We start from the raw sequence: 18,782 nt of genomic DNA, 5'->3' as shown, positions 1-18,782 counted from the left end.
ACTATGAATATTGCAAAGGGTGCATGGGATGCAGATATTATAGATAAAATCTTTCTCCAACCAGCAATTAAGAGGATTAAAGGGAAATTGTCACCTATGGGTGACTTAAAAGCTGACCTGTGACCTCTTAGTATAAATACTGCTTTTTCTGTAACTTTTCTTATTCATCCTGTATCTGATGAGAGAGATTTTGGTCTCTAAAATATAGTATTTACTTTCTACATTTTGGCATTTTTATGGACTCCTTTCATGAGATGGAATTTTGTTTTAACTATATATATATATATATATATATATATATATATATATATTTATATATACATATATATATATATATATATATATATATATATATATATATATATATATATTATTCAAGTTACAAATTACCTTTAATGTCTAATTCGCTCTACCTCGGAAGTGATATATTTTCATATATGTAAACCGCAGGTAGAGCGAAATAGATATTAAAGGACATTTGTAGCTCGAATAATTTATAAGAATCACGGTGATGTGGTAATTATTCATAATATGGCTACGTTCGTCAAACGTTCGAATTTGCCAACATGGTAGAGGGGGTTGGATATAGATTCTAATTACGAATAACCGAGTTCGACGGTGATTTGTAAGGTCAGAATCGGTATTAACTTATAACCTCACTTGTTAGCTGAATCGCTAACATAACTGTCGTCCTGGTCTTGTCCCTGTCCGATGGACGGTGGTTCGATTCCCATGAGGGGACGAAAATTATTATCAACTTAAAAAAAAAATTCCCCTTCGGTTTACATATATGAAAAATATCAATTCCGAGGTAGAGCAAATGAGATATTAAAGGACAATTGTAGCTCGAATAATTCATAAGAATCACGGTGATGTGATAATTATTCATATATATATATATATATATATATATATATATATATATATATATATATATATATATATATATATAAATACACACATGTATGTATATAGAGCTATGATGAGATATAAAAGTTTTGAAAGAATAGGATAAAAGCTGTACATCATACCTAAACCAAAAAAAATTACTAGCAAAGTCCAAAAGAAATTAAAAAGAGATGTGAAGGCTATTGAGGGTGCATGGCATGGAAGATATGCTGTTCGGAGCTATTAAGATTTGTCATTATGACAACGAAGCCTAGTAAACACCATGTACTGTAGGCTGGGAAGCAGATAGATTTGGTGTCAAAATTGTGGATAAGAATATAGATACAAATGACCGATTGGGATAGTGTAACAGGTGTATACAAGAGTGAAAAGGTTGGAAAGTTCTATAAGTGAAAAAAGAAAAATAAGTAGAGTGAATATGAGCAAGTACAAAGTTATGAGGACAGATGGAAACTAGGACTTGGGGTGCTTGTAGAAGCCCTGGTGAGGAATGTATGAGGGGTCATAGGGCCAACACTAATTTATAGCAGTTAATTAATTATGATAACAGCTTTCTTCTTTTTTATTTCATATTCATTTGAGATAAATTGTTCGCTTAGTATGCGTGGTGGTATTAGATTTTTTTTTTTTTGTCATTCATTTCCTTTCGGTAGTAACCTGCCAGCTAAACGTAATGTGGGTTGGTACGATAGATATGGATTGCATCTAAGAACAAGAGATTGGTATAAAGACTTTATCTCTTCATAAGAATACAAATAAAAATTTCATAAGGGATTTTAACTTTTCCTAAGAGTTTAAATCAAAATTTCATAAATCCTTGTAATGTCTTCACACACTGTCCGTAGAAGAGATACATTTCATATGAAGCAAAAGATGAAGACAAATTATGGAATCAAAAGAACAAAATAACACCATTGACAGCCGAGTTTAACATTGTGCTTTGCATATATCTTACGAGCCTGTAGAAGCCTAAAACTATCTGACATAAAGAAAAGCCCACCAAATAGAATGGCATCCTTTGAAGATGAGAAGAGAACAAACCTTGCTAAAAGGATTTCCAGCTACCTCAATGCCCGACGGTTGCAACCATTTATCTTCTTCTGACAGTCATCCAAGGATATGGATACCTCGGCTTTGGCATCCAGCTTAAGACTACCGCCTAAGAAAAATGAAGCTTCTTCCCAAGCGTGAGTACTGTAACAGCTTTATGAAACTATGTTGTGAGGGTTTCCCTTCAGGAAAATTTATGACATGCAAGAGAAAGGGCGAAAAAGTTTCTACATTTTTTCGAAGAAAGCAATTTATGTCTGCCTGTGTATGTATACCTACTGTTACACACACACTGACATATATATATATATATATATATATATATATATATATATATATATATATATATATATATATATATATATTTATATATATTGTGACGAGGCGCCCAAATATCAGGTTATTACACTTGGCAATCATAAAATTCAAAGTTACCTAGAGTTACTTCACAGTAGCCAGACACCTGAACCTCCATAACATATAAAATACAACTGAGTACTCTGAAGGCAACAGTGATCCCTTGGAAAGCTTATTAATCATATAAGATCTCAACCTTTAAATGTACTAAAGTGTATTAAATATGTGAGAAATCAGACTAAGTTCATAAAAAAAGTGTGAGGTATTCATATGGGCTCAAGCTAAATAAAGTGCATCACTCGAACAACAAATCACTTTAACTGTCTATTTCCCCTGACCTAATTCACTTCAAGAAAATTGAAGGAAAGATCACAATTCATCACTTTGGGTCTGCACATAAATTTAATCTTATCACCAGTAGCCAGTAAATTAAATACCGTTATAAAAACTTTAATTAAAAAAATTATTTTAAATTAAAAATTTATAAGTGGAATTCACAATCTCAAAAAAATTTCAATTTACTGGAAAACAGCACATTTAATTGATTCTTGAATTAAATAACTAATTGAAATTAAATAAGAATTAATTTATCAAAAAATTAAGTAAAAAATTAAATGAATCAAAAGATTAAATTGATCAAGTAAAATTCGAACTGTTAAATACACAAGATTTGAAAAGAAAATCTAGGTAAATGCAAATTAATTAACAAGTGTTGCAATATGAAATTAAATCACATATGCAATGTTAAATTGTGAATGTAAAAACATGAAAACACACAATGTGTATCTGTATCAAATTAACCACCAAAATGTGAAAAAACCAAGAAATGGTATCAAACAGAATATATAAAAGAACGCACCTCCATAAAATTAACACACAATACATAGAAAAAATTAAAGTGTGAAAAGCATGAAATAAATTGTCCTAGATACTCATAAGTATTTTAAATGCACTTAAAACTTTAATATCACTTTAAAAAATGAGAGAGAGAGAGAGAGAGAGAGAGTGATTATAGTTATTAACAATTATTAACATAGCATGGTTTCAGAGCAATAAGAATCCATATAACAAAAGAAATTGCCATAAATGAAGTCACTTCCTGAAAATGCTTAGCGAGATATTATGCAAAACGTTTTAGACATGGAACATTCTCGAAGCTTCTGGAGACAAAATGCACTATCAAGGATTAACGTTATTCTAACAGTAACTTTAAATTATACCTTATGAATTCTGAACCCACATTATGTGAACATATCAATTCTATATTCATCGTAATATGGAATCTGAACATAAAGCATTTACGATGCTGCAGACATAACAATATTGGGAGAAATGTAGATTTTAAAAGCATTTCATATATATATATATATATATATATATATATATATATATATATATATATATATAACTTCACTGAAGTGCTGATTTCTCCTCTCTTCGCTGGCCGCTGGGTCGAAACCATGAGAGGACGAAATTATTTTCTACTAAAATATTCCCCTTCGGTTAACATATATGAAAAATATATTAATTCGCAAGTAGAGCGAATTGGATATTAAAGGACATTTGTAGCTCGATGTATGTATATAAATCACGTTGATGTGATAAAAATTCATATATATATATCTATATATATATATATATATATATATATATATATATTGTGTTTGTGATTTAAGCTAGTGAACTAATATTTATATTAAGCTAAAAGAAACCCATGATACGGCAAGTGTATCGCATTGCACACTTGCATAATAGTCGTTGAATATTCGAATTGCAGAATCGCGCAGAGCCTGTGGAACGCTGGCTCTTGTGATGCCACACCCGAGAGTTTGACTACTACGCCGCAAATTACGGGATCCAATCTCTTAAGTGGATAGGCCTGGTCAGTCCATTTCCAGAGAAGTAATCCGTACCAAAAAAGAGTACATGTTTTTTTTTTGTTTTCTTGTGCGTGAGGTAAATAAATCCAGGGACGCGTATATGAGAACGTCTTCAATCATGTTATGATTGTTTATTCATTTTTCTGCAGTCCTTTCACGATTGCTTATCAAATTTTCTTTGTATTCGGGGGAAAATTGTGAGAGTAGTCCAAGAGTAAAAGAGTATATAAGTTTTTTTTACTCTTACTTTATGATGTTATGTATCATAATGTGGTTGAAAGTTTTTTAATCTGTGTATTTCAATATATACATATATATGTGTGTGTGTGTGTGTGTTTGTGTATGTATAGACAGACTTTCTTCCAGTAATCAAGTTAAAATGCAATGTTTCTTCTGTACTCAATGTCAGTGTTTAGAGATATGTTTATTATTATTCTCTGTGCTTTTTAATAAAGGCAGTCTTGCCGTCACTATTTCATCGGAATAAGTTTTAGTTGGTTCACTTTTTTGGATGTGAATCTTTTCCATTTCTCAGGTAAGACAAAGACTGTATGAAGACTATATTGCATTCATTATCCATGCAAAGATCAGATTTCATTAGTCCAATATTTTATCAGTCGTGGTTCAATCACAGAGTTTAGATACGATCAGAATAATTCCCGCACTTTATTTTCTAAAATGTGGCTTTATTCCAATATTGAAGGAACGATATCAGTTACTTCCTGGTTATTAAGCCCATTTAAAAAGTGTAGTTCAGGTTTTGGTCCAATTATGACTAAGGATCATTATGCATATTATTTCCCCCATAGTCTTGTGCGTTCTAGTGCTCTGGCGTATTTCCTTATTACAGTCTCGGTTTCATTATTTTGTTAACATGGGACTCATGTTTTTATGCACTTGTTTTGGTTATACACATTTTAGGCTGTCACCAAGCAAAAGTAAAGTGTGTTTCTTTTAAATATTCATATAGCTATAATTTATAAAGAGAGATGGCAGCCAAAATCTTATATAATCGCGTCTCAGAATTCACAAGGCATGGAAAAATGTCTTCATGTTCAATATAATAATTTGCAAGTGTATATATAATTTAGGTGGTGGTTTTACCTTTAGTTTTAGTTTAAAAGAGTGAATGTGAACACATAATCAGAGCAAGTTGGTGACTTCACTACTGTGTAACTCAGCATGGTGTTCACTGTCAGCTAATCTTACTTTACTTAGGCTGTACCTAGCTTTGCTTTAGTGTAGTTTAGTAGTTTAGTGTCCCAAGTGCTGTCTAATAGCCCATAACAATTATTCTGGTAGAAAAGTGTGTGTATATATATATATATATATATATATATATATATATATATATATATATATATATATATATATATATAGCTGGTAGATTTAGTTAGACAAGTTGCTCCTAAATTCACAGGAGGTGTGAGCGCCAAAGGGTAAGTGGGGCTCTACATGGCTTGCTGATGTACTTACCTGGATGGTATATAGATCACACAGGACTTGAAGGGTGGACTGGATGAATAATCATGCTAGGTGTAGGGTGACTGAGCCTAGTTGTATCCCATACATCAATGTGAGGTAAAAGGAAGACCGAATGGAGCAAATGTTGTCTTTGCTAGGAAGACGAGAAATGAAGGTCTAACTTCACCCTTGGCCTGTGTACATTATAATCCTGAACATGAGGGGTATGTAATGATTTCAACCAATGTGCTACTGTACCAGGAGATTGTTGAAATGCCACTAAAGTTTGACCCAGCAAGGCCGGGTAAGATTGCTCAGATGTCTGCACCAAACATGGTTATTGTGACTAAGGGAACCCAAGCACTTAAGCACTCACAAAGTAAGTCTACTTGAACTGGACATATGTTCTCATGAGGAAGCAGATATCCACATCTTTGTTTATGCTAGATATGCTGCAGGACAGGGGAGCAATTCTATCACGGTCAAAGACAATGACACAGATGTCCTGGTCATTGGCGTGAGTGTATTCCCAACTCTGCAAAGCATGGTTCTACAGCAGCTGTGGCTCGAATTTGGCCAAGGACAGAGCCTTCTATGGATTGGAATTCATAACCTGTAGAACAATGTTGGTCCAGAGAAGGCCATGCATTTACAGGTTGTGATGCAATCTCGACCTTTAGAAATAAAAGAAAGAAAACAGTGTGGCAGACATAGAACATTTTTCCAGAGGCCACTCCTGTTCTTTCCAAACTCATCAAGTTCCCACCAACAATCGAAGATGGTGATTTGAAGATTCTGGAGAGGTTTGTGGTCCTGATGTATGACAGGTCAAGTACTGTGGACAATGTGGATGAGGCCAAACTTGATTTGTTTGCCAGAAAGCAGACCATATGAAGCCATCCCTCCAACCAGAGCAGCTCTGCAACACACCAAACGTTCAGCATATCAGACAGGTTGTTGATGGGGTCAGCTCAATTCTGCGCCAGCCAGAAGCACAGGGTCCAGCTGACTGGGGTTGGGAAAAGATTAGCGAAGACGGGAAAGTCTTCTGGACAGCCAACTCTCCCATTACAAAGAGTTGTGAACAGCTTAATAAATGTGGCTGCAAGTCTGGTTGCCGTGGCAGGTGTAAGTGCAACAGGCTTTGGCTTACATGGATAGCTTTGTGTAGCAGCAAATGTGAGGTGTAATCATAATGTGAGGTATAACTATAATCTTGCAAACGATGCTTCAGATACATTTGAATGAGGATTTCAGCACACTAAAGGGTGATTACCTGCATCTTTAAAATCTTGTGTTCATTTCAAGCTTAAAAAAGACATTGAGACAGTGTTAGAACATAGATAAGATACTTTATCATACTCCATTATAACCTTGTACAGGTATACTTTTCAGTAGCATCTATGTAATCTATGTAGGCATATATAAAAATGTCATGTCTATCTTTCTTAGTTGCAGAGTTATCAAGCAAAACGTTTCATGGCTGCCATTTTATAGTATTTGAAGCTGTGGTGATACCTTCAGTTAACTCTTCTACCCAGGAAGATATTATCTAAATAATGATTGATGCGATTATCCGATTAATGATTGATGTATTTATTTCAACAATGATTTAATCAGTGTCAGAAATTTCATGATTGTATCATAAATTGAAGGCTTTTCTACTTATCTGCCGCACTATGTTAATTGCTAGCTAAGCCCCAAATCTAATTAACCCAACCCCCATCGTTTTTAATTTACTGATGAAGACCTCTCGTTAATCCCCAAGTATACGCATGCTGAAGACATAGCCAGGAGCCATGCCTGAAGCACATTCTCTACTTTAAAAGGAGTAATTCGACAGAGATCACCAGTTGGTCTGTGTTGGTCAGCTGAAGGCTCCGCCCATTTGAGTATTGGGCCTTTTGCCAAGCAGGCACTTATTTCCCACACTTGGAGGACTTTGATCTTTGAGCCCAACGTCGCCACAAGATGGTGCAGATCTACCTCACGGCGGAGACTTTCATCCAAGCATCACAAAGAAACAAATCTCTCTCACACATTTCATAAATTAAATCAATCCATTTTTTCTTTGATTTGGGAACAATGTACTTATCCATGCCAGAGTCTTCCTTGCTAGAAGTGATTACAGCAATTCATTGCCTTGGCTAGAAGTGATTGGAATAACACAACCAATCTAACTTGTGTGCCAACTTGTTCTAAGAAAGATATAATTTCGTAGTAGTCTCTGTCTGGGATTATTCATTTCCTGGAGTGTTTTACTGCCACCCTAATTTGCCAGATTGAATCCACCCTACCCAGGCTAGCATAATGCATTGCTGAAGTTAACGGAATTTTTTTATATGGTCCCTTTTATGCACAGCTTTATTGTGCTTATCTCCAATTCAGTGATTATTGTACAGTAAGTTCCAGAAGTGAAGCGACAAATCTCAGAATTGATCGTACTTCTTTAGAAACTCATGGGGTTGCCAGTTAGTATATTTTATTCCAATTATTGTCATCCTATTTATCTGATAATACGTATCAGTGATTAACTGTATAAGCGCACAAAGTATTTCCCCAGGGAATGATCAATGTTAGTTCAGTAATTGTTTGTTAAAAGAAAAAAAAAAAGAATTTCCCCAAAGAAAACTTGTGCGGCTTTCAAAGTGTGATATGAAGTGTTCACCATAGAGTGGCAGCAGGAACCGTGTGCATAAGCATTGGCCTAATATTTGTAAATTAACTTTCTACTTTTATGGCGTTAAATCGAAAGTTATTATGATTCCTTTTGATAAAGCACAGAGTTTAGTTTTTAGCATCTGATTAAATGAAATATAAATAAGACAAGTTGGTGTAAAAAAAAAAAAAAAAAAAAAAAAAAAACGAAATCCAAGTTATGTGCGCGTTTAGCGTTGGTTACAGGGTTAGGCCTATTTCAAGAATCAAGGAAATAATATTTTCAGCTTGTTAGTTACTAATTTCATGGAATTCTCGATTGAGCAAATTTTTGCATGCAGAATTGCGTTCAGGGTCGCACCAAACTAGTATTTTCGTAGGTTTCCTCCACCTTTTTTTTTTTTTCAGTGCATAAGTGAGACTATTCTTGTCCATACGATCCGGAGTGTGAATATGCTTGGCGAGCATTATTTTAATTAGAGTATCCCCTGTTAAGCTTCTCTCTCTCTCTCTCTCTCTCTCTCTCTCTCTCTCTCTCAGGACGTTTTTATCTATAGGAATAACCAGAGGTCTGTTTTTAAGAATCGAGCACAGGCCTATTGGTCATGCTCGGGTGCTTTCTTTATATATATATATGCAGTCAAGTATTATTGCATAACAGAAATTTATAAGTTTTTTGTAGATATATAATATATATATATATATATATATATATATATATATATATATCTCTACAAAAAACTCATAAATTTCTGTATGCAATAATACTTGACTGCATGGATCGAACGGATTACTGGTTGTCAGTGGAAATATGATTTTGTTTTTTTTTTTTTTTAGTGATCATCATCCTTATGATACGCCCACTTACGCAAATTCAGTCTTAAATTTCACGGTTGGGATATGATTCGAAGATTTGAGGTAGTAGGTTGAAGTGAAAAAGGTGGAGTTAGTATTGTGGGTAGAGGTAGAAAGGGGGGGGGGGGGGGGGGGGCGGGGTCTGTCTTCTCCCTGCTTAACCAGATGGTGATTTTACGGATGTTCTGGTTGCTTGCGACCGACTTTCTTATTTTCTATATAGCGAGTCTGTTTCCCAGGTGCAAGGACAGGTTCTGGTGTCGGTCCTGAAGGTTCTATCTTTGCCTAAATAACAGACAGTGGCCCTGCATTGTAAGCCTTGCAATGCCCGGAACTAGGCCTAGTACCTGAAGGTAGCAGCAGAGGTTAGAGCCTTTCTCGAAGATGGTGTTTTATGCTCGGTCCCAGAAGCTAGAATCAGAACTACCAACCACCCCCAACTTCTCCATTGAATTTAGGTGCATTCATGGTTGATTAGTTTAATGTCGCGGAGATTTTCCTTTCACATTCTATTGATAATTGCATGGTTTATGCATCTTCGCTAAAATAATTGATAATACACTATAATATTAAGTATTTGTTTTCCACATTGCTCGAAATATACATTGGTAATGTTGGTAATTCTGTGTTGAACGAGAATTTCAAATTGTTTCGTTTCTATAGTTTGAAGTAATTGCTATACTTTAAAATAATTACTATTACCGTAATTTTTTCTTATGATTGTTATAAATATCATAGATTTGATATTTGTGCATCATATGTTAGCTTTATTTTGCTTGATAGAGGTTTCACTGTAGAAAAAATATATATTTTTTAGCTACGGTTGTAGTTGCCAGTTAGTGAATTTCGAACGAAATTCTCTGAAATTTGTCGCTTCAGTTTTTGGAACTTACGTACAGTACAGTACATCTACATTTTTAGTGAGATCTATCACCTTTAATTTACCATTGTGGTTGTGCAAATAAAGTAGTATTAAGAAGCAGAATCTTCACTTGGCGACCTACCACTTATTATTTTCTTCTTTTCTCTTTTTATTTTTTAGGGTCTTGCGACGGTTTTTATTGTAGTGCTCTTTTGATTACAGTAATGTTAATACCAGTACAATCCAGAATATGTAAATTATATATATATATATATATATATATATATATATATATATATATATTATGCGTGTGTGTGTGCGCGCGCGATAACAGTCTATTCATAAACCACGGTTTGTCTATTTTGAAACCTTGAAGCCATCATGACATTAATGAAAAAGCTTATGCCCATGAAAGAACTGATCGAAAAGAAAAATTGATACAAAATTTTCATCCTAGTAATTTGCATCTGGCTTATTGTTTACGGAAATATTTGCTTCCCTAGTGCTGTCCAATTTGGTTCGGCATTGAGAGTACACACGCCTCCATAACCCTGTGTCGGAAATAAATCATTGCTTTTAAAGCCTACTGCTTTTTATTTGTTTGCCCCTTTGAATGGCTGGCAGGTCTTTACTTCAGCGCAGAGTTTGCATTCGACTAATAACGCAAAATGAAAACTCTCCTAATCCGAGTCCAGATCATTCACATGCAATCGTCTATTCACCGCGCTGTGGCATTGCACATTTTCATGAAGGTCCGTCCATCTTGAAAACTAATGGAAAACATAAAACCTGAAGCCAAATAGGCAAGGCTTAATATGTAGTCAGTCAACCATTCTATCCAGATATCAGAGATAATCAAGTGTACAGTTTGGACTTTTATTTTGCTGGAAGAGAAGTAAGACTGGAAAATTAGGATGCACATTCCCTATAAAAAGAGTCAAGAATTTCAAAGTAAGAAAATAAATAAAAATTATCGTAATTATAAAGATACCAACATTAAATTTAATGACATGTTAAGTCACTGGTTTTGCCTGGTCATTACAGTGTGATGGTTGCCAGTTCATTACCTACTCATGTCATAATAGATTTTACTTACCAACTCTGTGAGCTAGGGGTAAGGTCAGTGAATATGGTGCCCAACGGTCACTTTGTTCAGTCATCAGTAGCTGATGCCTGGTTTACACAGGCCCTATCTTACATGTTTGTCGCAAATTATTATTATTAAATAATTATTGTTATTAATATTATTAATAATTACTGATCTCTTTACATATGTGTATGTCGTGCACTTGAGTAACCCATCTGAATAAATTGCATTGGGCCTGGCTGCAATTCATTATCAATTTTATAAACTGAATCAACTTCTCTGACTTTTGCCCTTTATTATTGTTCTGAGTCTTAAGCTCATATTTTATGATATTCTTCTCCTGTGCAAGAAAATGCAAGACTCATAACCAGATCACTTGTGCTTGTTTTGTGATTATTCAGTGGAGGAGTAAATCATTCCTAAAGAAAAGTGGTTTCTTTCTCACAGTAACCCGTTCTTATTCGAACAATAATCCATTCTTATTCGAATAAACAGTCTGCTGTTGCCTAACGTAACTCTTCTGTCTCGTTATTAATTTCATCTGGTAGGGTTGTAAAATGTTCATACAAAATTTTGACCTTGCTGATTCTGTAATGCTTCCATTTTTTAGAGTTCAAGATTTTCTTTCAGGGTGATTTCTTTAATTATTTACTGCCATTACTGATGCCATTGTGTTTTTTTAAATTTTTGTTTATATATTTCCTTGAAATGAACATTATGTGAAATATTTATGTTCTGTGTTTTTTTCTTGTTTTCTATTAGTGTTGTTTTTTTGTGTGAATTGAATTTTATTTTTAAGTTCTATTTTGATTCTTAATTGTTTATAGTGATTATAAATATGAAATTCCTTTCCATGTCTATCAACTTTATTGTTTATTTTTTTTTTATTAAATTGGTTTTAGTGTAAATCCAGCGAACTCTTTTGCGGTCCCATTGTGTAAGGAAAGAAGTGTAAAAAGAGTAAGATAACTGATCCAGCTTAGCGGGTAAAATCTAGTATTTCGTAAATAAGTGAAAGGGTTCATTCAAGTGTATGATTCTCAGTAAAGAAGTGAGTTTGTCATTGTATCATAGCAAGAACATTGTCGAAAACGAAGGAAACAGAATGCAGTTAGTGTTACGAGAGTAGAACTCCTTAGAGCAGTCTCCCACACCTTTGCATAAGGGGGGGGGGGTGAATGGAGGTGAAAGAAAAATATTTTAAAAATCCTCTGTGCAGCAGATCACCCCTCATGTAATATATATATATATATATATATATATATATATATATATATATATATATATGAAAATAAAAGTGTCCATATTTTACCAGTGATCAGGAGCACAGAAGGAAGTGCTCGAAATATATGGTTGCAACGTTAAAATACTGTTTTATGGGCCTTTTATTTTCATATTATACTGTTGTATTACAGTAAAAAGACATTCATATATATATATATATATAGTATATATATATAATGTATATATATAGTATATATGCATATATATATATATAATATATATATATATATATATATATATATATATATATATATATGTATATATATATATATATATATATATATATATATATATATATATTTTGGATTCACTTGACCTTGGAATAAGTTACATTTAAGGGGAATTACAAATAAGTGCATGTGCCCCAGTTCGAATCCTTGCTGAAGCGGATGCACTATCTGGTATTGAATTCTCTTTGGGTGCAAGTTATTCTCAAGGTTATAGTGAATTCGATACTGAATTATAATTTCTGCGGTAATGAATGTGAGTATGTACAAGTCATGATTGTGTAGGTCACAACAAGTGTAATATATATATATATATATATATATATATATATATATATATATATATATATATATATATATATATATATATATATATATATATGTGTGTGTGTGTTTGTGTTTGTGTGTGTGTGTGTGTGTGTGCGCGTGTAGTATATATATATATATATATATATATATATATATATATATATATATATATATATATATATATATATATATATATATATATTATATATATATATATATATATATATATATACTATATATATATATATCCATGTATCTATCAATCTACACACACACACACACACACATTATATACATGGAGCTACAAATGTCCTTTAATATCCAATTCGCTCTACTCTGAATGAATATATTTTCATATATGTTAACTGAAGGTGAATTTTTTAGTTGACAATAAATTTATCCTCTCGTGGGTTCGAACTAGCGCCCAGCGGACCTAGGATAAATCAGGACTCCAGTGACATTACCTCCTCACTTGTTGGCCGAGTCGATAATTCCACTGGAGTCCTGATTTCTCCTCAGTCCGCTGGGCGCTGGTTCGAACCCACGAGAGGACGAAATTATCATCAACTAAAAAAAAAAAAAAAAGAAAAAAAAATTCTCCTTCGGTTAACATATATGAAAATATATTATTCCGAGGGAGAGCGAATTGGATATTAAAGGATATTTGTAGCTCGATGTATGTATATGAATTACGGTGATGGGATAAAAAATTCAAACATACACATACGTGTGGTGTGTATGTGTAAGTGTATTTGGTTGTGTGTGCTGTGTGCACAGTTGCAACAGAAACTAGTGTGATGGCGACAGCTGTGGCCTGATGAAGTCTGCTGTTTCTTTGTTAATGCCAAAGATGTTTTAAACGTTAGATCTGATTTTGACTTAAATTTATACTCTTACACCATAATTCGGTGCTTTTGTTCCATATCCCCTTTGAGAAGAAACCCTGGTGTGTTTGTATCTGTGTGTGTGTGATTGTGAGACTGTGTTTTGTTCTGTGTGGTGTGATTGTGAGAATGATGACAGAGAATGATTATTATCATATTTTTCGCAAAACTAATTGCTCAAAGTAACTTCCGTAAAAACTTTCAGTCTTCATTTCAAAGCATTGCAAAGGACCTATTTATCGGCACCAGTTGTTCATTCATTGCTGCCACCTCATCACATTATGCATTTCTTTGTCTATTTAGATAATCGCCTCCACGATGGGGAGCTACTCATAATCTCTCTTTCAGCAAAAACTTCGAAATGTTTTTGCAAATGATACGAAGCTTTCCTCCGAGCAAGACCACTTCATGTGAGGTAACTCATATGGAAAGCGTCGTGAAAGGCAAAAGCAGCTTCAAAGGACAGCAAGAAGGAAAACATCTCATGGGTTTTCAGCTGATGCAAAACCTCTCTCTCTCTCTCTCTCTCTCTCTCTCGTCTCATCTCTCTCTCTCTCTCTCTCTCTCTCTCTCTCTCTCTCGCTTATTCCTCCGAAAATGCAAACCCAGTGACTCCATTACCCTTTGAATGCCGTAAGCGATTTTATATTGGGCTGAGTTTATATTATAACCTCATCCTCATCATAGTTGGATTACCACCGTCCCTGTCACTCATGCAGGCCCTCTGGCCTTCCCTCTTTCCATTGTCCTTCATTCCTTTATGTCAGGAATGGCGGTCGTAAAGTGGTCCCATGATGCAGGATCCCGAGGCTTGAGCATCAGTCTCGTTTACGTCTTCTCTGAATACTTCTTTTGATATATCTTTAGCTTCTCTCCCTAAATATGGCATGAAAGGTTCTTTTGGTCCAGAGTCAGTCAGGCGAGATTGAATGGTTACCGAGTAATTTGAAAATGAGAAGGATTCGAATGAAACATGAATTCATTTTAAATGTTTGCAAGGGGAAAAATTAGTCTATGATAAATAAAGAAATTGTTATTACATCGTAGATAGGATTCATATGACATTTGAATCAGGCAAAATGGAGGTAACATTTTGAAAGATAACTCTAAGGAGTGGTGCGGTAATAAAGTTTACCTCGGCACAGAGAAAAAATATTTTTCATTACTTTAATTTAAGTTGACATACTTTCTTAAGACGGTGATCAGAACGCAGTAATTTTGATTGATAGGACAAATCCTCTCTCCCTCTCTAGTATTTCTTGGTGAGTTTTAGATAAATCTCAGTGGCTGCGGGACTTTGTACCTCAGTTATCTTTTTTTTTCTATTTATTTATCAAACATTTTACAAAAATTTGTCAGTTTTAATTAACGTTATATTTAGGAATAATAATAGTGGAACTTAAGCAAACGTTTCATTCAAAATTATTTTCTTTCAGCATTTTCCATTTTCAGTACAACCTTCAATTTCCTAACAAAGGATTTCACACGTCTTTGCAGAAAATGAATAATGGGTTATCATTATTTGTCTTCCATGTCTTCAAAAAATGTTGACAAGCAAGAATTTATTTATGAGGATGGAGGTGTGACAATGACGACAGCAAGGAACTAAACCACAGTCCTTATGCATTCGTGCATACAAACACTCAAACTTATGTAATATATACATAAGTATATTATATATATATATAATATATATATATATATATATATATATATATATATATATATAAACAATCTCTTGCACATCTGCATTAATAGATCCAAGGCCATATACAATAAATATGCTTATAGACAACCATCACACTATAGATTGAAAATTTGGTGGCAAAAAATAAAAAGGGTTACTCCCCGTTATTTCCCATATTTCTAACAAGATATTCTGTATGAATACACACTATTAAAAAAAACCTCTTACTCGACGTATGGTAGGTATACTGTACGTACAGCATACAACCCTATAGCAAGTGTCTCACTTTCTTTTTCCAAGCTTACCCGTGTGTTGTGCAGAAACTGCATAGATATGGCTGACTTTTAAAAACTTGTGAGGAGGTGTTTGCAAGTCCTCGTCTTCCTTTCCCTCCCTAACACCACTATATCATCGTCCTGTACCTCATGTAACTTGTGAAGAGTTGAATTGGTTTGTGGTATTGAGGCGCCTGGCCCTAGATGGGTCTTGGTCATTGAACCTGGCACATCGACAAAGGAGTTGCCATCTGCTGAAATTCATCTATTCCCTCCTCAGAAGCACTGTTGTTGGAAAACTCATGTTGAGTCTTGAACCAAAACAGCCAACTTTCACACACCTTAAAGTCTTCAACCGCATGCAGACCTGAGAACTTCATTGCCGCAGCATTCAATTCAGCACCTGCACCATACATAGCAGTTCTCTGGTGATGAAAGCAGATCAAGGTCAGCTGACGAACTCCCTCATGATGAGATTTTACCATCATCTTGCTGGCCTCACTCTTAGACGGCTGCTTCCCAAAATCTGTAGCAGACTTCTGCTTCTCCTTGGCATCCTTGATATCCTGCAAGGTTGACTGGGCAATGCTATGCTCCTCCATTATGCATCCCATAGACCATCCTGCCTTGATTTACCCAATGATTTCAACTTCTGAATAATCAGCCCACTTCCTTTGACCTCGTTAGGGTGAGGTTGGGCCATACAGAGGTTGCATAGTGCCACACACAACTAACAAGACCTGCAATGTTGCAGACTGCAACAAAAGCCAGTGGTTGAGGGGAAAGCTTGATGACAAACACAAACACACACACGCTAACCATCCAAAATAGTAACTAGTTATGTATGACTGGACAAAGCAAAAATCCTGTTGCCGAGTGTATTGATACTTTCCAGATGCGGCCAATCTAAGAAAGATTTTTATGTTGCATATGCCTATCAGTCATTAAAAAGCAAAAAATCACAATAATGTGCGATGACGTATGCGTTTCTACCAATAGCGGGAAGACTTGAATTAAAATAAGAATGCTTGCCCACCCATCCGCCTTTCTCTACCATATGCCTTAACATTGTAAATAAACTAGTAAAACATTACCATATCAGCCAATTAAAAGTAAAAAACAAAGTGACATATGATATTTCAAGTGATATGCTTTTGAGCCATTAACAATCACTAAAGCTCTCAAGAAAAAAACACCTGCATACCTCGTGCACAGCCCTTCAACCCTCACCCCCACCTTACCCCTTCCCACCCTTGGAAGCAGCGTTACCAACTCTGCTCTCTGGTTGTGCATCTTGCTAACCTTCCCAACCCAACCTGCCCACCCCCTACCTCCCCCGGTCCAGTTACCATTTTCCTGCTTCCCTGTCCCTCTAGTCTAGTGGCTATTTCTCAGCCTGTTTATGTAGTAAGCAGTGTCACCAACACTTCTTTCTGCCTGTACAGCATGCCCAACCCACGAGAATCTTGTAATTACAATTTTTCTGAATTGTATGCATATTATAGTACATATATATTGTGGTGCTGAGACCCTGCGGCTAGGTTTGAGTGTCATATAAGCTGACTGCAAATAATCGAGGAACTGTGTGTGTGTGTGTGGCTCTAGGAGAACAAGTTTTCTGCTGCAATAATAAATCGGTCTGTTTGTTGAGTGTTTCATTTGACCAGATTATTGCTTTCTTTTTTTCGCATTTTTTTTATTTGTGATAATCGTAAAAAGCATTTAGAAAATAAAAGGTTTCGGGCCATGTGAATTTTATGAGTTTCTACTTGCAGAAGTGTTATGCAAAAAAAAAATTTAGTAATAAAAAATTGAAAAATTAAACGTTATGGTGACAACTAGTTATAAAGTTAAATTTGGGAAAATAAAATATCTTCAAGAGCAACCTAACTCGTAAAAAGACCTTCAGCAAAGAGAGATCGCAGAAGCTGTTAGAAAATTAAGTGATTTTGAAAGAGAGCATATAAACTTTAATCTAAACCAGCTACTAACATATCCACTATTCAAAGGCATTGAAGTTTGGCATTTCAAGTGTATTTTCATGATCACTCAGCGAATTTTGTTCTCTATTTCGGGTCTTGGTCAATGTAGTGACACGCTTGGAAAGAGCTCCAGAAAAAAGATGGTTTTTCGGCTTGGAACGAGTATTTGATATTTTTTCAGAATCTAAGGTCTTCATACTGAAGACGGTTTTTTCCTTCTTGGTTATCTTTTTCAGTACACGAGACACGAAAACTCCCCGAAGAGTTTTATAGTAAGGACAAAACTGGCAAGCCAAGAGCCTTCGAAAAAAGTTAGTAGCAGATTTCAGCTATCCATTTTATTCCTTGATGTTTATGCATATACTTCACGGAATGAAAAGATTTAAGATCTTTATAAAAGCGTGTCATTGTCATGGTAATCGCTTAATAGCGAAGAATTATAAAGTTAAAGGAAATGAAAATGCATCTTCTTCAAGCAGGTCTGCAGCAAGGAGGCATTCGCGCACGTGTTGGAGGCGCCTGTTTCTCATGATTGTTCGAGAATCTCCCAAGCGTGTTGTGGAACGCAACGTGCTCCGTCACGTCGTCAGAAACGCCTTGTTTTTGATTATGATGCAACATTTCGCCGAGATCCTTCTAAAAAGTTCCTGTCGACTCGGGAGTCTGTGACTTTCGCTGGTAGGCGCCGCCCTTTTCAGCCCCGCCCCCCCAGATCGCCGTATATATATGCCCTGAGGAAGTAGAAGAGATCAAATCATTAGAGAGAGATAAGAGAAGAAGGAAGAGACGAAGGATAAGAGAGGAAGAAGACTCACAAAAGAGTGTGATCGGAAACGAGTTAAGTCGTCCATAGTAGAGAACGAAGGATAAGAGAGGAAGAAGACGCACGAGAGTGTGATTGGAAGCAAGTCAAGTCGTTCACAGTCGGGAGAGAGAGACAGTTGAACAACGCTTCGGAGAAGAAACGTCCTACAAGTGGTTTTGAGGAGTAACCTGCTCTTCGAGTGTCGAG

The 18,782-nt window shown here is 35.1% G+C and overlaps 1 long non-coding RNA gene across 1 annotated transcript in view; it reads left to right on the top strand.

The window, feature by feature from the left end:
- Positions 1–18,782, top strand: part of LOC135211644 (uncharacterized) — a 496,591-nt gene that overhangs the window by 439,492 nt on the left and 38,317 nt on the right. The gene's annotated exons all lie outside the window — the stretch shown is intronic.

The sequence above is a fragment of the Macrobrachium nipponense genome, chromosome 4 (genome assembly GCF_015104395.2).
Source record: "Macrobrachium nipponense isolate FS-2020 chromosome 4, ASM1510439v2, whole genome shotgun sequence".
NCBI lineage: Eukaryota > Metazoa > Arthropoda > Malacostraca > Decapoda > Palaemonidae > Macrobrachium > Macrobrachium nipponense.
This window is presented reverse-complemented; position numbering and strand designations above follow the sequence as displayed.